The sequence below is a fragment of the Ochotona princeps genome, chromosome 8 (genome assembly GCF_030435755.1).
Source record: "Ochotona princeps isolate mOchPri1 chromosome 8, mOchPri1.hap1, whole genome shotgun sequence".
Taxonomy (NCBI): domain Eukaryota; kingdom Metazoa; phylum Chordata; class Mammalia; order Lagomorpha; family Ochotonidae; genus Ochotona; species Ochotona princeps.
In genome coordinates this window covers 9,587,718-9,606,048 of record NC_080839.1, presented here as the reverse complement: position 1 = coordinate 9,606,048, position 18,331 = coordinate 9,587,718, and the positions used below count along the sequence as shown (strand labels likewise).

Here is an 18,331-nt window from a genome sequence, read left to right as displayed (position 1 = left end):
TTTTAATGAGAAACTGTTGAGGAGCCAATCTACTACCTACCTTTCCAAAGACCCTAAAACTCATGAAAAAAATGTGACCAGGATGACAGCTGGATGCCCCCCTCTCAGACCCTGGCTGGCATTAACCTGCTTGGTGGTGGGGAGGAGATAGGTTGGCAGCACAGCCTCTTCCCACCTCTGGCACTGGACGGATTTCCACTTTGGAAGTGCTGACCAACATCACCAGAATGGGCCATGGCAGGAGAGACACTTGGAATCATGCCCCACAAGGATTTGTTTTCCACTGGGAAGCTACATTGCCCAGTCCTCTCCACCCTTTTAAAGTCTTGTCAGGAAAAAGAAACACCAGTGGCAGAAGCACAAGCTCTGCAAATTAAAAGATAGCTGCAAAGTGATCTTCTTTGCATGTTAAAGCAAATTACGGAATCATCCAACTAATTGCAACAGTGAAAGGAATGTAGACCCACTCCAAATTATACAGGCATGGACCCTGGTGATGATACCTAAAATTAGATGGCTGATGGCAGCCCCTGCAAAAAAATAAGTGCGAACTGATTGCTCATCAGAAAATACATACACTGCCATGCGAAAATCTCTTGCCTGTGATAAATTCACCCCATCAAAATGACTACCCAAGCATTTACCAACCTGCCTTGGAAAATACTGCAAGCTAATGCTTCTTGTCCAAAACTATGTACAAAGCACAGATGAGGGAAGAAACGTGACAGCAAACTCAGAGTCCTGAGCTGTCAGGAAACCTTAAGTGCAAGAACAGGCTAAAACATAGAGACCCAGGTTGAAGCGATGACTACTGTGCCCAACAGTAGCATGCACAGCAATCCGACTGGACTTCTGCTAATAAAACTACCATGTGCTTTTCAACATTTACACACAATGGCTTGCGGTTTTGGAATTTTTTTTTAAATGGGATGCATCGAATAGAATGTTCTGAGAGTGAATGGGAGACGCAAGATTTATTGCACCTTGGAAAATGAACTCAGCACTATTCATGTATTTGAAGATAAAAGGCTCCCTTTACAGGGCACTGCTTGCTTTTATAAGTTCATCACCACTGACCACTAAGTGGGTACTGGATTATATAGCTTTCAAACAGGGGCAGAGTACAGAGATGATTTTGGTTTGCACAACTGGGGGGGGGGGGAGTGGGAAAAGAGGTGAGTGGTACTGCCAACCAGTTAGTAGCAGGAGAGCTGCTAAACATTCCACAGAGCACAGAAGAAACCACCCCCCCCCCCCCCGCCACAGCAAAGAATTATCTGGGCCAAAATGTCAACAATGGCAAAGCTGAGAAGTCGTGATAAACACGTAAACAGATAAGCAATTCTACTTCTAGTTATTTGCCCAAGATAAATGAAAACATATGTACACACGAGCAAATGTACATAGTAGCAGCTTCATTTACAACAGCCCCTAAACTGAAGACTTAAAATATCCACTGGCTAATCATTAGTAGGTAAACAAACGATGCCATATCCGTTTGCCAGAATACCAAACAAGAAAAACAATGACCTGAGATACACAAAACATGGATGACTCTTGGCAGCTGAAACAGACTAGACATTACTTGACTCTAGGAAGGTAAAACTCCAGAACTGGCTATGCCAAAGTCCTCCATGAAGACTGCAGGCACAGCAGCAATACAGCGGGGCTGGGGGCTGGGGTGTCAGAATGGAGCTTTCTGCCTTTTAATTTGTACTTATTTGAGAGGTAATGAGGCCAAAAGAGGGCACCCATCCACTGGATCACATCCCAAAGACTGACAATGGCTGGGGCCAAAGCTGGGAACCAGGAACTCAAATTTAGGTCTCCTGCTTGGGTGGTGGTAGCAGGAATGGGAGGGGAGGCAGCAGCCCTGCCACCTGAGCCAACACCACTCCTAGGGCCTGCATTAGTAGGAATCTGGAGTCAGGAGCCAGAGCCAGGGATAAAGTGCAGGTGTACTGAAGTGATCTTACAGTATTTTCCCTCCTTAGTCTGTTAATATAGAAAATTACACTAATTTTTGCATGGTAAGCTCTCCTGGCATTCCTGGATTGAGTTGCTAAGACTTCGCAAAGGATTTTTGTGCTGGTCTATAGAGTTTTGTCTGGTTCCCATGCCAGGCTCATGTGGGCCTCATCATAGTACAAGAGTAGCTCAACAAGTCTGTGGAAAAATGAACATTTGTGATAAGATAATGTACATTTTCCCAGGCTCTTCGTACCTGGCAAGTATTCCATCTATCTGTATCCTCCCAGGGATTTTGAACATGTTTAATATTATTTTGTACTTGACTTTAAAATTGATGAGTCAAGCCATCTGATCAGGGAACTTGGCAGAAGTACAGATTCAGTGTTTTCAGTGCAAACAAAAGTAGGCAGATTTCTGTGTTCCTGGGCAGATTCAGTAATTTCCAGGTTTAACTACGTACATTTAAGCGGCAAATTCCGTTGGTGTAAAGTCGCCTGTAACAACCTCTCGTTCCTTCCTTCACTTTCCTTAAATATCTGCTGTGACGCCCTTCATCTCACTGCTGACAGGAATCAGCTGTGTTTTCTCATTTTCATGAGTAGCCAGTTCAAAACTTCATTAATTTTATTCATGGTTTTAAAGATCCAGATTTATATTTCATTAAATTTCCCTATCCTTTGTCAATTTTCTATTTTATCGAGATATATTAACACTATTCTTCTTTCTCCTTTCCTTGGATGTATTTTGATTTTTACACTCTGTACTCTTTGAGATGGAAACAAAATTGATTTCCCAATCCTTTCCCCCTTCTTTTAAACAGTTGTTTATTTAAAAGGCAGAGTGAAAGGAAGACAGATTTTTCAATCTTCTGGTTTATTTCTCTAGCATGCACAACAGCCAGGGCTGGACTCTGTTCAAGCCAGCAGTTAGTGACTTCACCGGTGTCTCCCACTTTGGTGTCCGTGACTCCAGCAGGTGGGTCATCCTCTGCTGCCTCTTAGCATTAGCAGGAAGCTGGATCAGAAGCAGAGGTGGGACTCCATCTCAAGCACTCCGATAAGGGGTCCTGGCGGCCCAAGCTGCGGTTTAACCCACCAGCTTCCAATCTTCTTTCTGTGCATGTTGCCCTAGCTGCATTTTATACATAACTGCTCATTAGTGCCAGTCCATTTTCTAATTTCTTTTGTGATTTCTTCTTAGACCAATGGGTTATTTAAAAATATGGTGTTTAATTTCCCATTATGTCAAGACTTTTCTAGGTATATTTATTTTTTATTTATAAATAAGTTTGTTTTAGTTCAATCCTTCTTTTTTTACAGAGCTTTGCTTTACAGTCCAGAACATCTTTGATTTTAACAATATTCCATCTGCATGTGTCAGAGACAGTTGAACGTTACCACTGGAAATAGGTTTTATAATAAGACTATGAGGGGTTATTACAGATTATTAGGTCAAGTCAGATGTTAGTATTAAAGGTCTTCTGTAATTTCACTACTTTCCCATCTACTAATTCTACCAAACAAGGCAAAGGGAGTATTGACATCTCCGATTAAAATTGTAAATTAGACATTTTCTCCTTACAGTTCAACCAGCTTTTGCTTTATGTAATGAAAACTCTTGTATTAGCTGTATACATAGGAAAGGTTATATTGCATTGTATTTGGGTGACTTGTATTGCAATTTTTATTATCTCTCCTAGTTCCTAAGGATTATGTTTGCAAGTCAGGTTTCCTGATCCAGAGACAATGGCCCTGATGGGATGGAGCTGTCCATGAGATCATGATCATGAGATCATGGAAAGCTTTGATGACACGAACCTCTCCGAGTCCCTCCTGTATGGAATCTACACCTATGGTTTCAAGAAGCCCTCTGCTACCCAGCAGCATGCCTTTCTTCCTTGCATCAAAGGTTATGATGAAATCACTCAAGCCCAAACTGGGACAGGGAAACTGCCACATTCGCCATATCAATTCTATAGCAGATTGAGCAGGACCTGAAGGTCACACAGGCCCTAGTCCTGGCTCAGCAGATGCAATAAGTGGTCATGGCATTAAGAGATTACGATGGGTGCATTCTGCCATGCCTGCATTGGGGGTACCAATGTGCATGCTGAATCACGCAAACAGCAAATGGAAGTCCCCATATCATCGTGGGGACCCCCAGCTGCGTGTTCGACATGCTTAATTGGAGATACTTGTCTCCCAAATACATCAAGATGTTTGTACTAGGCAAAGCTGATGAAACGTTAAGCCATGGATTCAAAGACCAGATCTACAACATATTCCAAAAGCTCAACAGCAGCACCCAGCTGGTCTAGTTGTCGGCTACCATGCCTTCTGACGTGCTCAAAGTGACCAAGAAATTCATGGTAAATCTCATCTGGATTCTTGTCAAGAAGGAAGAACTGTCCCTGGAGGGTATCCACCAGTTCTACACCAATGTGGAAACTGGACACTCGGTGTGACAAAACCCTGACCATAACCCAGGATGTCATCTTCATCAACACCTGAAGGAAGGTCGATTGGTCCACTGAGAAGATGCGTGCCCACGGCTTCACAGTATCTGTCATGCATGGAGACATGGACCAGAAGGAACGAGATGTGATCATGAGGGAGTTTTGCTCAGGCTCCAGCTGAGTGCTCATCACCACTGACCTGCTGGCCAGAGCACTGATGTGCAACAAGTTTCTTTAGTCATCAACTACGACCTTCCCACAAACAGGGAAAATTACATCCACAGAACTGGGCGTGGTGGATGTTTTGGCCGGAAGGATGTGGCCATTAACATGGTGACAGAGGAAGACAAGAGGACTCTCGGAGACATCGAGACCCTCTACAACACCTCCATTGAGGAGACATCCCTCAATGTTGCTGACCTCATCTGAGGGGCTGGCCTGCTATGGAGCCCCCGCCTGGAGTTCAGTCGTTCAGGGGTTGAGCAGCAGCACGACTGGGGAAGGGAGGGACCCAAGGGATGGATATCTTGTTATATTTTTTTCTTTGAATAAATGTCACTTCTTGGGGAAAAAGAAGAACTGTGAACACTCTAAAAAACTTTTCTTTGGGGTAGGCTCTTGCTCCAGGCGTCATCTCCTTCCCCCACCCCCCAAAACAACAATAATCCGTTTCCCTAACCTAGTTACCTCCAGGTCCCACATGCTCTCCCACCCCAGCTGAATTCTTCCGTAACTGATGCAGAGGTTTTCCACAAAGCACTCAACCTCCTGTGCTAGACCAAATGTGCAGGAAGGCGCCCCAAGGGAGGTTGTCTAGTGGTTGGACTCAGCTGGGGGAGCAGGGCAGAGAAAATGGTAACCATTTTTACATTGTTTTGTACAGTATTCATTGATTCAGAAAGCAAACTTGAAATTCTGAATAAAATGACTTGGAAACAAATAAACCAAAAAAACAAATAAACAAACAAAAAAAAACCACCCCCTGTATCTCCACATCCTTCAATTCTACCTTGCCCAATATTAGCATTCTGGCAACATTTATTTGGATTAATATCTGCACATCCTTTATATTTAAAGCATGCAGTAGCACATAGTTGGTTTTCTGCTTTTATCTGCACTTACAATTTACTATCTTAATTAGAGGGTTAGACCACTGACATTTAGTATCATTATGAGATTAAATTAAGTTTAGGTTAGATTGATGGTTCAGGCTGATCAGGCTGCTAACTGTTCATCTGCTCTGTAGGCTTGTTATTCCCTTCCTACCCCTTACCTGACTCCTTCTGGATTAATGGAATCTCTTATTTTTTCCTCCATGGTTGCTTATTTGCTGTACCTGTTTAATTTTCAGCAGCTACTCTTCAGATGGCATTGGGCATCTTTAGCTTATCAGTCTGCCATTGAGCAGCACATCAAGGTACTTAGAGTGGCTTTGTAACAGGAACCTCTGTTTCCTCCTCCCATTTATTGTTCCATCATTGTGATTCCCTTTTACTTCTATGCATGTGATAACCCCTCAGTACACCACTCAGCACTGCTCCAGTCTGCATTTAATTTAAGATTAAAACTACCATTAGGAAAACACATATTCACTGAACTCTGACTCCCAGAACTCTTCATTCTCTTAGACAGCCCCACATTTCCATCTGGTATTATTTTTCTTAAACTTGAAGATCCTTCACTGATACTACTTTTATGCAACTTGCTGGCAGGAAATTCTTTAACCTTTTGTGTGGATAATGTGTATTATCCTCATTGTGGGAAATACAGATTTCTAGGCTGATGGGACTTGTTTTTCAACCTCAAATATATAGTCCATTGTGTTATTGCTGGCAATTGTTTGCAACAATAAAGTTTATGTCTGCTTCCTCCATGAGCTACTTCTAAAATTTCCTCTATTGCTCGTCTTTAACAGTTTGGGGATGATGAGGCTGGGAGTGCTGTTCTTCATCTTGAGGTTTATACAACTTCCTGGATCTGCAGATTTGTAGTTTACATCAGATTTGGAAGTCCTCTCCCACCACTACTCTTTTTTGAGCTCTATGCTCCACTCTGGATGGTTTCCATGGCTATGTCTTCAGCTTCACTAGTTTTTAATTTCTGAAGTATCGACTCACAGTCAAATCTGTCCAGTGAATTTTGAATGTCAAATAGTGTATCCTACAGCTCTAGAATGCCCATGTTATCTTTTTTTTTAACTATTGTTTGGCGGCTTAGTGCAATAACCTAGCAGCTAAAGTCTCCACTTTGCATATGCCTGGATCCCATGTGGGCGCTGGTTCTAATCCTGGTGGCCCTGCTTCCTATCCAGCTCCCATTCCTGCTTGTGGCCTGGGAAAATAGTGCAGGACAGCCCAAAGCCTTGGGACTCTGCACCCAAGTGGGAGACACGGAAGAGGCTCCTGGCTTCAGATTTGCTCAGCTCCAGCTGTTGTGGTCACTTGGGGAGTGAATCATTGCATGGAACGTCTTCCTCTCTGTCTCTCCTCCTCTCTGTATATCTGACTTTACAATAAAAATATTAAAAAAAATTATTGTTTGAAAGGCCCAAAAGTCAGACAGAAAGCTATCTCCCATCTACTAGTTCTCCCCCCAGATGCCTACAATAGCCAGAGCTGGGCCAGGAGAGGGCCAGGAGCCTTAAAGTCCAACATGGTCTTCTATGTGGGTTGTAGGAACAGAAGCAGAGCAGCCAGCCAGGTCTAGAACCTGAAATGGGAAGCAAGAGCAACTGAAGCCTGTGAGCCAAATGCCTGTCCACATTTGGATGGTTTTAATTTCTTTCCTCATTGTGTTTATCTTTTCCTTTAAATTTCTAAGTCCATTCAAGATGATGTTATTCTAATATCTTTGTCTGATAATTCCATAATCCTCATTACTTCTGAGAATCAGCTTTTATCACCGAGTTCTTTCGTTATGGGCCACAATTTTGGATTAGGTGCCTTAACACTACAGATATTAGCTTGGTTATTGCTCTAACCTTCTCTCTGCTGAAACTGACAAGTTTGTTTTGTCAGGGAATTGGGCCTCTTGTGTATCAAATTAATCTTTCAAGGCCAATTTTTAAAGGCTGAGAGGGTGGGCCCAATCTCTGAACTCTAGGGACTTTTTAGTTTTATGACTCTGGCATGCCTCTTGTAGCGTTCCTCCTTAATGCTGCGCGTTTTAATGATGTCCCCCCTATTATGGCTCATCAGAATCCAAATGCAACTCTTCCATCTATGAGTCCTGGGAATTGTTCAGCTCATAGTTCCATGGCAATTCATATTTGCATGGCCTTCTGGAGCTTCATATTATGCATGGAAGGATCAGTGTTCAGCCAGACTCAAGGGGCCCCCTTTTTGCAGATTTCTGAAACTCTTTCTCCAAGGATATCTACCTTCCCATCCTGCCTTACAAATTCCAGCTGCCCAGGCATCACCAGCCCTGTTGTGTCTCTGTTGGCCTCAGTGGGACTTGTAGCTTTTGCTTGAAGCTCTCTCTGTGCAGTGCAGTCTAGAAAGCACCCCTGAATATAAATCTGAGATGACTACAGTAGTCACCTGATTTATTTCCCCTCAAAGGACCACAATTCTGTCGTGACTGTTTTCCAATGTCTGAAACCAGTCATTCCACGTGTTTGGTACAACTTCCTAGTTGTTTATAGCAGGAGGGCAAATTCTATGCCATTCATTACTTCATCAGAGGAGCCCTAGCAATCAGTCAAAGGCACAGGTCTGATGACATCACTCCTCGGCTTAACATCTTACCACTACCGTGTTTTATTGCCTATACTGTGATTTGTCAAAATGCTGTAATGTTCATTGGAAGGGGTGCTGTGGTCACAGGCACAAAGCAGGACGAGCACAGGAAATCCAGTACCTCTCTCCAGCTCAATGGCTTAGCTTCCAGGCTCTCAATACCTTTCCTTCACCATTTCCTACCAGCCTTTACTGGTGAAGCTTACCTGTCTCAACAGTGTCCAGCTCCTTGCTCATGGCATTTCTCCTCTCGCACCAATTCAGGAAACTGCACATGGACCCTGCAGGTGGTTGGAACTTTATCTTCCTTTATGGCTATGCAGTGCTTTCTACCTTCTTTGCCATGGGTCTCCTCGTTTTCTACTAATTTATTTAAACATGGCTCCTGGTATAGACTGGTCTTTTAGAAGTGAGGACAAAATCTAGAATTTCAGTTTTGAAGTTTATGAAGAATAATACAAACATTTATGAAAAGCCAGATAAAGATGGAGAGATATGCTGTGACTCAGGATATTAATCAACATCTGCATCCTTACTTAATATCAAGCTCCACAGCTGATCACACGATTATCCTGTTGCCTTCCTCTTAAACTCAGCATAAAACCTCACACTTTTAAAATGTGAAAATCTCAGTATGTGGGTTCTTGGTATCTTACCATCTAAGCAAACCTGTCAACATCGGGTGATAGTGTTGGCAAATTCTCTGCAAGATTCCCAGTGAATCACACTTAATAGTCCATGGCACTGACATGTAAACACCCTGTACTCACACATTATTTGATGTAAAATTCTACAGTTTAACACACAGCATCACTAATTTATCTTTCCCGTTTAAGAAAATGTGTTTTAAGCCAAAACATTTCCTATTTGCAATAAACTTGAGAAATACAGGTTTCCCAGAAGTTGGACATCAAAACACCAGTGAAATCTATCCTCAGGTATGGAAAACTACTGACCAGGCAAGCTCCCAGCTGGGTATGTAGTAGAGCCCTGAGCAGCCCATGTGTGTGAGGAAACAATTTGAATTTCAGGGTAGTGGAAATCATCAGAAGTGGTTAGGGAGAAAATCCAAGGTGCTAGCACAAGTCCAGGAACAGTAATGTTTCTCAGCAGGCAGACCGGAAAGCATCACAGTGAACCGGACACTCGATAGGCATTCAAAGGAAACTTGGCTGAGTCAGAAGAAAGTTAAATGAAGGGTGCCTTCAATGATAATCTGAGATGGGTGGCCTCCGCAGAACACCTAATGATTCTACAAAAGAACTATTAAAATTAATGTTACTTGCACAAAGTTGTAGGCTATAAACATAAGTCATATGTTTACAAGCTAACAACAAATAAGAATTGAAAAAAATCAATGTCTTGTATAATGATATAAAAAAAAAAAGATGAAATATTTAGGGATAAATCTGAGAAGGGATGTTTAAGTCCTGTACACTAAAAACTACAAAACCTTGCAGGAGAAATTGAAGAGACCTAAATAAATAGAGAGATATATGATGTTCACAGTTTGGGAGAATCAGTATTGTTAAGATGTCAATTCTTCCTGCTTGTGGATTCAATGCAAAATATCACGACAGGAATATTATTGTAGAAATTAGAAAGCTGGTTTTAAAACTCACATACATATGTAAGGCTATTAACAAAACAAAATGATTTTTGTAAAATAAGAACAAAGTTAGAAAGCAAGCACTCTGATTTTTTTAAAATGACATTATCTATGTTTAGCAGGACACAGAGTTTGACATTGTTATGGAGACTAAACGTGGGAGCAAAACAGAATCTGGAGATAGGCCCATCTAAAAAGGCATGTGAAAAAGTTCACGGCAAACGGAATTTAAAATAAGTTTTACAAGAATTATTAAAAAATCATGCCTATAAAGACCTTTCAGAAGCTGCATGGAAAATGTATATATTAAAAAAAACTTAGAATATAAAGATATTTCGTTTGGAAAGAAAATATTTGCAAAATATTTACATACAAAGTGTATACACGGCCTGCAGAGTACAGGGGCATCTCAAAAATGAAATACCAAAGATCAAGGATAGATGAAAGACCTCAGAAAATATTCCAGGACATTGGTATGCACCCAGAAAATAAACGCAAAGACAGGAAAATGTGATTTCACCAAGTCAGAGAACATGGCAAAGAAAAGAGTCAAGAGTCAGACTTCCAAATTTGCAAGCTATACGTCTGACAACTGGTCTGTATCCAGTTCAGAATAAAGAACTCCATTCAATGACAAGTAAAACAAAACAGGCACCCACAACCGAAAGCCCCAGAAGAATCAGTTTAAAAATGGGCAAGAGGGGCCAGTGGGTGAAGCTGCTGCCTGTGGCACCAACACCCCACAAGGGTCCAGCTTCGAATCCTGGCTGCTCCACTTTTAATCTAGCTCTGTGCTAATGCACCTGGGAAAGCAGTGTGGATGGCCAAGTGCTTGGCCCCTGCACCCACACGGGAGACCAGGAAGAACCCCCTGCATCCTGACTGCACTGGACCCAGCCTTGGCCACTGAGGACATTTGGGGAGTGAACCAATGGATGGAGGATCTCCTCTCCTTCTCCGTCCCTTCCTCCCCAAACTCTGCCTTACAAATAAACAACTCTTTTAAAAAAGATTAATAAACAGGAATTTCTTACAAGAAGATGGCTAACAGGTATATGATGAAATGCCCCACATTACCAATTATCAGGAAAATGCAAGTAGAAACAAGATATTATCTCACTCCAGTAAGATCTGCTATTATCAGAGCCAAAACTACTGGCGAGGATGTGGAGAAAAGGAATCCCTGCACACTACTGGTGAAATCTGAATGAGTACAGCCATTTGTAAAAAACAGTGTGGAGGTCCCACAAAGAACCAGAAATAGAAATGCCTCATATGATCCAGCAATCCCCACGTCTAAGTCTATCCAATCGACATGAAATTTATTGAAGAGATACCCGTAGCCCCATGTTTGTCACAGCACTGTCTGCAACAGTCAGGAAATAGAAACAACTGACCTTTCTGGTGGATGGATAGAGAAGATGTAAATACAATGGAACATTAATCGGCCATCAAAATGATAGTTTCTCATTTGCAACCATATGGGTAGACCTGGAGGTGAGCACGTTCAGTGAAATAAGCCAAGTACAAGAAAACAACCATAAGAGCTTACTCATACATGGAGTTCTTTTTTTTTTTAATAGGTGATCTTAAAGAAGTTAAAAATGTAATGAGTACGGAGAGTGAAGAGGTGTGAAGGGTTGGAGAAAGGTTGGTTAACAGATCCAGGTTATACCAGATAGGAGTAACAAGTTCTAGGGTTCTACTGGACAGCAGGGTGAAGACAGGTCATGATCATTTATTGTATATTTCTCCATTTTTAAAACCAGAATTTTTAAATATTTTCAAAAAAGAAAGATTAAATTCTTGAACAAAATAAGTATGTTTTTGCTGGATGGATATTATATAATGTCTGCATGAAACATCATACAGCAAATGACAAGTTTTTAAAATAAGATATTTTAAAACATAAGCTTATTTTGGCAGACAATTTTGAAATACATGAGTATAGAAATAATTTTCAAAATTAAGAAATGGGCAACTGAATAAAAGGGTCAAAGTTTCAGACATGTTTCCCCAAAGAGGATTCATAGAGATAAAACAAGCTTATGAGAGGATCCTCAGAGTAATCAGTTACAAAGAGAGTGCACATGAAAGGCACAGCCAGTTCTGTTACACACCCATTAGAATGTTTAGGATAAAAAGGCGAAGTATTGGCAAGGATGTGAAAACAAGCAGGGTTCTTTCATGCTGGTAAAAATGCAACACAGCATAGGCATTGTGGAGAAGAGTTCAGTAGGTTTTTAAACCAAACTTACAAGTACTCTAACCACTTCATGCAAACACTCGACTCCTGAACGGAAAAGCAGGATAGTGTCCAAAGACATCCTGTGTTCTAAACACTTGCATACATGTTTATGATAGTTCTGTCTGTAATGGCGTCAAAATACTGGAAACAACTAATGTCCTCCAACAGGTGAATGGATAAACAAACTGTAGCACACAATGGATTATACTCGGTCATAAAGAGCAGTGACTATTTAATTTGGATTTCCCTTATTGCCAGGGAACTTGAGCATTTTTTCATATGTTTATTTGCCATTTGGGTTTGTTCCTTTGTGAAGTGTTTGCCCATTTCCCGTGCCCATTTCTTGAGTGGCTTGTTTGTTTTGACATTTTGGTTGTTTTGTAGCCCTTTGTATATTCTGGAGATTAGCCCTCTATCACCTATGTCGTGTGCGAAGATCTTCTCCCATTCTGTGGGTTGCCTTTTTACTTTGTTGATTGTTTCTCTAGCTGTACAGAAGCTTCAAAAGCACCAACAACACTTGTTGGCGAGGTTGCGGGGAAAAGGGATCCCTACTCCACTGCTGGTGAGGCTGCAGGCTAGTACAGCCTCTATGGAAATCAGTATGGAGAATATTCAAACAACTCAAATTCAACATACCGTATGATCCAGCAATAGCACTCCTAGGAATATATCCAGAACAATTGTTTTATGAGAAACCAACATGCACTCCTATGCTCATAGCAGCACAATCAGTAATCGCAAAAACATGGAAGCAACCAAAATGCCCATCAACAGAGGATTGGATAAGAAAGCTATGGTACATCTACTCCATGGAATACTACTCAGCTATTAAAAAAAACAAAATGCAGTTCTTTGTGGCCAAATGGGCCAAACTGGAAACCATAATGCTAAGGGAAATGAGCCAATCCCAAAAGGTTAAATACCACATGTTTGCCTTAATTTAAGATGATATGATGTTATGTATAACATGTTATGTTATGAATGTTGTATGTTGTGTATAAACTAAAATTGAAGTGTAGGTGAGGTGGTCACAGAAGGTGGCTGGGAACTCGCATTTACTTTTAACATATTGGTTACTCATTACTATCTCAATTAATTCCATAATGATGTAAATTTTTGCTGATGGTATGTTGGAGCTTTGAATTGACTGGGATGATACTCTGCTGGCTCTGTCTTCAGACCAGAGTGGGTATACCTAAGAAGCCGTTGAACTTGACTGGACAATAAGATGCTGGACTCTATGTTTGGTATACGCTTGCAATGGGGGAATCTCAACTGAACTTGAGCTGTGGTTATGCAACAAGGTGGAGGAATCCACCATGGTGGGAGGGTTTGGGGAGGGGTGGGGAGAACCCAAGTACCTATGTAACTGTGTCACATAATACAATGTAATTAATGAAGTTAAATAATAAATAATTTTAAAAAGTGGATGATAGAAAAAAAAGCAGTGACTGTTGACACCCACAAAAACATGAATAGATTTTAAAATGATACAGAGTAAATGAAGCCAAACAAGAAAGACACATACTGTGAGTCCATCTATATATGCAGAACTCTTGAAAAATGGAAACTCAGCAACAAGGATGGAAATCAGATGAACCCAAGGGTGAGAGTGACACATGAAGAAGGGCAATAGGAATGAAAGTCTGGGAACAACATGGCAATGATGACTATGTTTATTAGTTTGACTGTAATGATGTTATCACAGGTGTCAATTTTAGCATGTTACCATTCTATTATACATCAATTATCCCTCAAAGAGTTTTAAAAATACCATCTCCCATTTCCTCCTGATTCCATGCAGTTTAGATTTACACGTGTAATAATGTGTATAATTTCCCAACAATGTTTCTTCCCTTGGAATCAGCAAATCAAGTTTTATGAAATTTATCAGAAATAGTAAGGTATATGAACTCAAATTCCTCTGGTAATTTCACAGGTTTACTTTCTTTTCAACCCTCCTCCAATGTGCCACAAGCTGTTTTCTCAGGTTTTCATTAGCTTGGTCATCAATGTTACAGATCTGGGTGATTGTGGAATTGCAGAGTCAAGTAAAGGAAGTCAAAGGTACTGCTAATCCCAGAAGCAAGGGTGGACCCCTAAACCAGGTCCCTGGTCAAGCAGAAGACTGTCACCTGCTACAAGCTGCCACCTGTGCAGCACAGGGGTTGTACTTTCCATTTTCTTCATTATGATTGGATAGAATATACTCAGGCATAAAATATGATAATTATTGGTATGAAGACATCAAGGTGCAGAGTGAAGTACAGCAAAGGAAACGATCAACAGAGTGAAGAGACAATCAACAGAATGTGAAGAAAAAAATTTGAAAGTTACCTGTGAACCAAAATCAAGGATTAATATCCAAAGTAAATCAGCAACACACAAAAATAACTTAACTAGAAACAATCAATCCAGTCCAGAAATGGGTTAAAGGACACCAACAGTTTTCCAAAACAAATGTAAATGGGCAACAAACACATGAAAAGCTGTCCAACACCGTGAGGCATCAGGGAAATGCAAATCAAAACTAGCATATTGTCTCACTCTCATCAGAAATGCTACTATCCAAACAGCAGAGAGTAACAAACTCCATCAAGGATGTGGTGGAAGGTGGAGAAGGGGAAGGCCTACACCCTGCTGCAGGGAGTATGTGATTTCTCAAAGATGGACTCCCAGCGAAACTGCTGGACATATCTAGACAATGGGATGCCGGACTGTCTGACATTGTCTGTACCAGCAACGTTGGGGCACACGTAAATAACAGACTGATGGGCTTATGATTGCTTATGAAGGACTATATTATTTTAACAATATGGGGAAGATCACTTGGGGGGGTGTGAATTTGGGGGGGGGGGAAGTGGGAAATCCCAAACCATATGGAATTGTATCATAAAATACAAAATAAATTTTAAAAATGTAAAAAAAAAAAACCACAAATATTTAAAACATAAAGGTATTTATTTTTAAAAAGGTATTTATTGATTTCTGAAACTAGAAACATACTTGCCATCATAATCTAGCAATCCCATTACTGGGTGTATACCTCAAAGACATAAACACATATCAAAGATGGCTGCTCCAGCAGGCTTGTAAGAGAACAGCACTGTTTAAACGGCGCAATACGGAATCAACCCAGGTGCTCATCATCAGATAAATGGGAAAATAAAACGTGAAATATTACTCAGCTATAAAGAAGAAAATTTTACCATTTGCATCAAAAAAGATCCAACTAGAAGACATCATGTTAAGTTGAACACAAATACCACACATTCTCCCTTAATAGGTGGGAGCTAAAAGCAAAGAGAAGAGAAAATATCAACAGGCACGCGAAAGGAGAAATGTTGCCCTATACTACTGGGAACAGATTTCTGTCAAATTTTTAGTTTATACTTTTGCTACACCAATTGTTAAAAACATCATAATAGAAGTATCTTAATGATAGATTACTATTTTGAAATTTAGTTTGGGGGGAGAATCAAGATGGCAGAATAGGGTAAGGACACGTTTAAACGGACAGAAAAACATCTAATCAGGATGAAGCAGAGAGGTCATATTCAAGGAAATAAGAGAAGACAGAACAACAGCATAAGGATACCTGGAGACTGACAGACACAGCAAAGCAGCAGACACAACGGTGTGGTGTTGCAGTGACAGATACTCCAGTGGCATTCAGCTAACAGGCGATATGAACTCCACCAGCAGCCAGAACTCCACCAGCAACCAGGTGGAAAAGGACTTTCACTGGGAGCTTGGGAGGTGAACCCAGACAAAGAACTGTCCGTTCTGCTGGCCCGTTTGATTTGACCAGGAGCAGAGACACAGCAGCAGATCCCAGACGAGCAGTGTGAGAACAGAGTGGATTTCACAGCCCAGTCAGCCCCCTAGAGCTGAATCAGGAGCCATTTTGCATAAGCAGGAAAGGGCAAGGGAAGGGACGGAGCATGCGCTGAGCTGGGAGTGAACTCATTTCTGTCTCAGTGAACTGCAGCAACGTGGCATTCTACAGGTTCCACCCAGGACAGGTCTGGGTAGCCCTCAGACCTGATGGCCAGCAGATCAAGAATTCCAGTAGTGGTATATCAGGCACCATTTTGTACACTGTGGCAAAAGCTTTAGGACTGCAGGGGATAACAGTGAACTGCGCATGTGCTCAGCTTGTGAGAACTCACTGAGGTCCGTGGATTGCACTGGTCCCACAGGAAAATAATACCGACTGTGGCATCGTACTGGTCAAAATAGGTCCGTGAGGCAACCAGACCTAACGTCCAACAGGTTCCAACAAGATCAATGCCACCAACAACCTAATTATATAGGACACCTGGTGTCTCTCTAATCCTGGGACCTGCTCCAACCAGAAGTGGGAGAAAGGCTGCAGAGACAACAGTGCAGCCTCAACATGGTATCAGAGGAGGAGGAGAGTGGTGAGCCAAGAGCTGGGGCTACAGAGACCATGGTGGAAATCTAACATAAGAACCCAGACCTGGGACTCGCTGGAGGTTGTGGCACAAGTGGCTGCAAGCAAAAAGTTGTGTACCAACTGCAATAAGGAAAATAGCATTGTAGACCTGTGGGTGACACAGCTTAGAAACCTGCCCCAAGGGGAAAACTCTGCTAACCAGAAGTGCAATGACCAAGAGCAAAAGAAGAGACAAAGGCACAATGAATATTACTGAAAACTCCCCTGCAAAGGAGCAAAACCCTATGCCAATCTCAGAGTTAACTGAGGAAGACATCGAGAAAATGAGGCCTACAGAATTCATAAAACTCATTTTAAAGCTTCTGATAAAAAATGAGAAACACATACAAGAGTTCAAAGAATTTAAGGAAGCAATAAAACATATCAGGCTGATATATCAGAAATTAAGAACACAGTAGATTAAATTAGAAGTACAGTGGAGAGTCTCCAAAATAGAATGAAGCAAGCAGAAGAAAGAATCTCAGAATTAGAAGGTATTTCCTTCCATCAGAGAGAAGCAAACAAAAAGCTGGAAGCAGAGCTGGATCAGGCCAAAAAAAGTATTCAAGAGTTGAAGGACACTATTAAGAGGCCAAATATGAGTTACGGAAGTCCCAGAAGGTGCAGAAAGAGAAGCTGAGTTTGCAAATGTATTTAATGAAATAATAAAGGAAAATTTCCCTAATCTAGAGAAAGAATTGGGAAACAACATCCAGGAGGGGCACAGAACTCCCATCAGGCTTGATCAAAAGCGATCTTCACCACCACACATGATCATCAAGCTCTCTTCAATTGAACATAAGGAAAAGATCCTGAAATGTGCACCTGAAAAAAATCAATTGACATATAAAGGAATGCCAATTAAACTCACAAGAGATCTCTCACGGGAAACTCTACAGGCAAGAAGAGAATGGAGTGACATATTTCAGATTCTAAAAGAAAAAAATTGTCAGCCTAGGATAACATATCCAGCAAACCTTTCTTTTGTCTTTGAAAATGAAATAAAATTCTTCCACAGTAAAGAAAAGTTAAAAGAATTTGCCTCTTCCAAACCTGCCCTACAAAGGATACTTCAAGAAGTTCTCTTGACAGAGAATAGGAATAGCACCTACCAAAACCAAAGGCAAATGGGAAGAACATCCCAGTAAAATGACAACAGAAGACTAGACCAATGAACAACCCATTCCTAAAATGACAGGACCAAAGTACCACCCATACATATTAAACTCTGAATGTAAATGGCTTAAGCTCAATCAAACGTCATAGATTAGTAGACTGGATTAAAAAACAAAACAACATCTATTTATTGTCTTGAAGAGACACACTTCACCAACAAAAATCAGCGGAAACTGAATCACATGGATTTTGATGTTTTCTGTTAGTTTCATCTCTTCAAAACACTTTCTTCTGATGAAATCATTCAATGACTCGTAGATCATACAGCAGCATCATCTTCAAGAAGGTTCTTGATTTTCAACTCTTCAGTTACACGTTAGGCGTGTTGTAGCATGTTATTTAACTTCATGGTGTTGTTAATTTCTTTTTTCTTCCTGATGTTGATTTTGTTTTGTGACTTTTCATTTAAGGGGATGTATAATAGCTGTGTAATGGAGACTGTCATATCTAGTAACATGTCATTTAACTTCATGGCATTGTAAATTTCCATTTTTCTTTTTATTGTTGATTTTGTATTATGACTTTTCATTTAACGGGATATACAGTAGCTGTCAAATGGAGACTAACATATCCAGATGTGAGGATACAATGTAGTATGCATTTCTACTTCCAAAGATGGACTTGCAATGAAACTATTCAGTATATCTTGACAATAGGATGCTGGACTCTG

The 18,331-nt window shown here is 40.9% G+C and overlaps 1 protein-coding gene and 1 pseudogene across 3 annotated transcripts in view; one reads left to right on the top strand and one right to left on the bottom strand.

Annotated features, from left to right (window-relative positions):
• AFF3 (ALF transcription elongation factor 3) overlaps positions 1–18,331 on the bottom strand; it is a 564,045-nt gene that overhangs the window by 217,481 nt on the left and 328,233 nt on the right. The gene's annotated exons all lie outside the window — the stretch shown is intronic.
• LOC101531125 (eukaryotic initiation factor 4A-I-like) lies at positions 3,683–4,980 on the top strand (annotated as a pseudogene).